Source organism: Elephantulus edwardii, unplaced genomic scaffold, assembly GCF_000299155.1.
Source record: "Elephantulus edwardii isolate Elephantulus edwardi_28Jun2011 unplaced genomic scaffold, EleEdw1.0 scaffold00292, whole genome shotgun sequence".
Taxonomy (NCBI): Eukaryota; Metazoa; Chordata; class Mammalia; order Macroscelidea; family Macroscelididae; genus Elephantulus; species Elephantulus edwardii.
Window position 1 is genome coordinate 1408243 of NW_006400042.1, and position 3870 is coordinate 1412112.

Below are 3870 nucleotides of genomic sequence, written 5' to 3' on the forward strand. Positions count from 1 at the left end.
ACACATCCTCACCCACCCCACACATCCTCACCCCTACCCCAGGTATACTCCACTCTGCAGCCCTCATTCCAGACTCTTAGGATAATCATAATGTCCTAAAATATATTAATTTTAAACTATTCTCTCCCTCAATGTTTTCAATGCAGTAAACAGATTTTATCCAGTTAATTTTGTTGACCTTTTTAAAGAACCAACTCCTAGTTTTGTTGATGGTTTCAATTGTTTTCCTGTTTTCTATATTTCATTTATTTCTCCTCTAGTTTTTATAATTTCACTTTTTTTAGAAGGTGTCGGGTTTTCTTGCTGTTCTTTTTCAAATTTGCTGGAGATATTGGGTTAGAGCACCAATCGTCTGTTTTTCGTGCCTTTTGGTGTGCTTGCTTATTGCTATAAATTGACTGCTTTGACTGCTTCCCAGAGGTTTTGTAAGTGGTGTTTTCATTGTCATTTGTTTCAAGAAACTTTTTAATTTCATTTTTTATTTGTTCTAATACCCAGTCATGTTCAAGCAGGGTGTTGTTCAGCTTCCAAATGTATGTTTTTTCCCCTCCTTTATCATCCTATTATTAATTTCTAATTTTGTGGCATTATTATCTGAAGGGATGGTTTGTATTATTTCTATGTTTTTTAATTTATAGATGCTTGCCTTGTGACCTAGAATGTGATCTATTCTAGAGAATGTTCCATGCACATTGGAGAAGAAGGGATGCTGTGGTTTTTGGGGGTGCATTAGTCTATAAATATCTATGAGGTCAATTTGGTTTATAGTGTAGTGTAATTCTTCAGTATCTCTGTTGAGATTTCTTCTGGTAATTCTATCTTTTCTTGAGACTGTATATTGAAGTGTCCAAGCACTATCGTAGTGTTGTCTATTTCCTTTTTCTTTTTTTTTTAATGTTTGTTTTATGTATTTTGCTGGTCTTTTATTTGGTGCATAGATATTTATTATGTCCTCTTGTTTTATTGTTCCTTTCAGCTTTATGTAATGACCTTTCTTGTCCTTTGTGATTGTTTTTACATTGACATTTATTTTTTCAGATATTAATATCGCTACTCCTGCTTTTTTCTGGTTGCCATTTGCTTGGTACATTTTCCTCCACTCTTTTATTTTTAGCCTGTCTTTATCTTCATTTTTCAGGTGCGTCTCTTGTAGACAACATATTGTTGGATTTTGTTTTTTAATGCAATCTGCTTCTCTTTTTTCTTCCGTGGTGCATTTAAACTACTCATGTTCAGTATGACTTTTGAGAGGCTAGGTTTTATTGGTATCATTGCATTGAGGTCTTTTTGGTTTTGTTGCTAGTTACTTTGGACCATGTGGCTTTCTCTGGTATGTCTGTAAGAAGGACATCTCTGAGTCTTTCCTGCAAAGCTGGTCTTGTTTTTACAAACTCTCTTAAGTTCTGCTTTTCTGGGAATATCTTGATCCCGCCTTCATATTTGATGGATAGTTTTGCTGGGTACAGTATTCTGGGTTGACAGTTGTATTCTTTGAGTGTTTGATATATGTCCTTCCTCTCTTTGTTGCTTGCGTGGTTTCTGCTGTAAAATTGGCACTTAAACTTATCTTTTCTCCCTTATAGGTTACTCTTTGTTTCTCCCTTGCTGCTTTCAGGATTCTCTCCTTTTCTTTGGTTCTGGCAAATTTAACTATGATATGCCTTGATGTTTTTCTTTTGGGGTCTAATCTATATGGTGTTCTCTGAGCTTCTTGAATATATATTCTGTCGTTCTTCATTATGCCTGGGAAGTTTTCCTCTAGTAGTTCTTCCATAACTTTTTCTGTGCCTTTACTTGCTTCTTACTTTTCTGGGATCCCAATAATGTGTGTGTTATTTCTCTTGATGATGTTCCATATTATTCTTAAGTTTTCTTCTTTTTCCTTCTTTCTTGAGTCTGCTTTTTTGCTCTAGCAGATCAGTGGTGACAATTCTGTCTTCAATTTCATTAGTTCTGTGTTCCATCTCTTCAACTCTGTTCACGTGTCTGTCCATCATGTTGACAGCATCTGAAACATTGGACATTGTATTTTGAATAGTGGATTCTTGTTTTTCCAGTGCTGCTAATGCCTCGTTTGTTTTCTCTGCAAGGTTCTGCATTGGTTTTTTACCTCCTCCTGGTTTTTTCTTGTAGTATCCTGCAATTCATCAAGTTTGTCTTTCATCCATTGAATATATTCAATCACTCCTCTTTTAAATTCTGTGTCAGAAAGTACCATTAGACTTTCCGGCTTCAGGAAATACACTGATACTTTGTCACCCTTTGGGGGTGACATCTTTCTTTTTCTTGTGTATTGTGTGGGATAGCCTGCTTTCTTTGAGACATTGATATGTTCTTGATCTGAAGTCAATGGTCTAGAGATCCTTTGGGCAGATACCCCACTTGCGTGTTTCTCTGAACTGAGCACATTCATCCCTTTTTATTTTTGAATTCTAGGTCTCTGCACATTTTTGTTTTAATACTTTGCTTTGTCTTGAGCTGCATTTTAAAGTCTCCTCAGGTTTTTTCTTTAATATTTCTTCCCTCTATTGTAATTTTAAGGTTCTATTCTGACATTCATTTCATTTTTTTCCTTTCTTCTCCTTCTTTGTTCTCTTCATAGACGATATCCTTGATATCATTCCACAAGTCATCTTGCTTTTGATCATTGGAGTTCAGTGCTTCACAACCATTCTTAAGATATTTTTTTTTTAATTCGAGTGGGATAGACTCAAGATGATATTTTCATTCTCATGGACTTGCTTTTATTTTTTTCATCCTTAATGTGACATGCACATGATGTTCTGTTCTACAATCAGCACCTGGCCTTGTTTTGCGCTGATATTAGCTTCTCCAACAAAGCAAAGTATTATAACAATGTTCAAAGAGCTAGAGTGAGAGAATAAAAACAGAAGAACTTACTTAAATGTTTTCAGAATTCCTTAAGCTGAATGAAATGAAAAATAAATCCAGGCCTGGAATTGCAATGTTAATAGATGCCCTTGGTAAAATCTTGAATGATCCAGGAAGCATCAAAGAAGGGTGGAGAGATATGCAAAGTAGCGTATCGTCAAGAGCCATTGGTGTTGAAGTCCAAGGTGCATTAAAGGCATTGGCAAAAAAATAAGAAAACAAAAATAATAGATGGAGTTGAAATGTTTCAACTAACTGAGGCAACCCTGGATGTGGTCAGTAGTCTGTACCTGGAAATTTGGAGGGTAAGTTATCTGTCGAGGTGATCAGAATAGATCCTTATTCTTTCTTGATCCCAAGAAAGGTGATACAAAGAATGTGGAAATTATTGAACAATATCTTTATATCACATGCAGACAAAACATTAGTGAAGATTATCTGAAAATGGTTAGAACAATACATTAACAGAGAACTGCCAGAAGTTCATGCTGGGTTTAAAAGAGGCCATGGCACCTGGACGTCATTGTAGATGTCAGATGAATCTTGACTGAAGGCAGGGTATACCATAAGAATATCTGTTCTGGTGAGCCCTGGTGGCCTACTGGCAAGCAGCTGCACTGCAATCCCAGAGCTGTGCAATTAGAATCCACTTGATGCTTTGCTGGAGAAGGAGGGACAATCTCCTCCTCTACCTGTCAGATCTGATTTGACAGTACACACACAAAATAATAATAATTTTAAAAAAGAATATTCTTTTTAAGAATTATACCTTTCTAAAAACTCCTTATTAGTGACACTATAATTATTAGGTTCTATTGAGTTGGCTCAGAGTCATAGCAACCTTTTCTACAGAAGAATGGTAATAAAGTCAGAATAATAGTGTCTCTTAGAGATGGGGAAAATGTAGCTCCCAGAAATCGTGATATATAGCCTTACAGGGTACTGCAAAAGCCTGCATCTTGATCTGTCTGGTGGCGC

The 3870-nt window shown here is 36.0% G+C and overlaps 1 protein-coding gene across 1 annotated transcript in view; it reads left to right on the plus strand.

Moving 5' to 3' along the window:
* The window catches only part of CENPP (centromere protein P), a 565831-nt gene that overhangs the window by 12543 nt on the left and 549418 nt on the right, over positions 1 to 3870 (plus strand). The window lies entirely within an intron of this gene.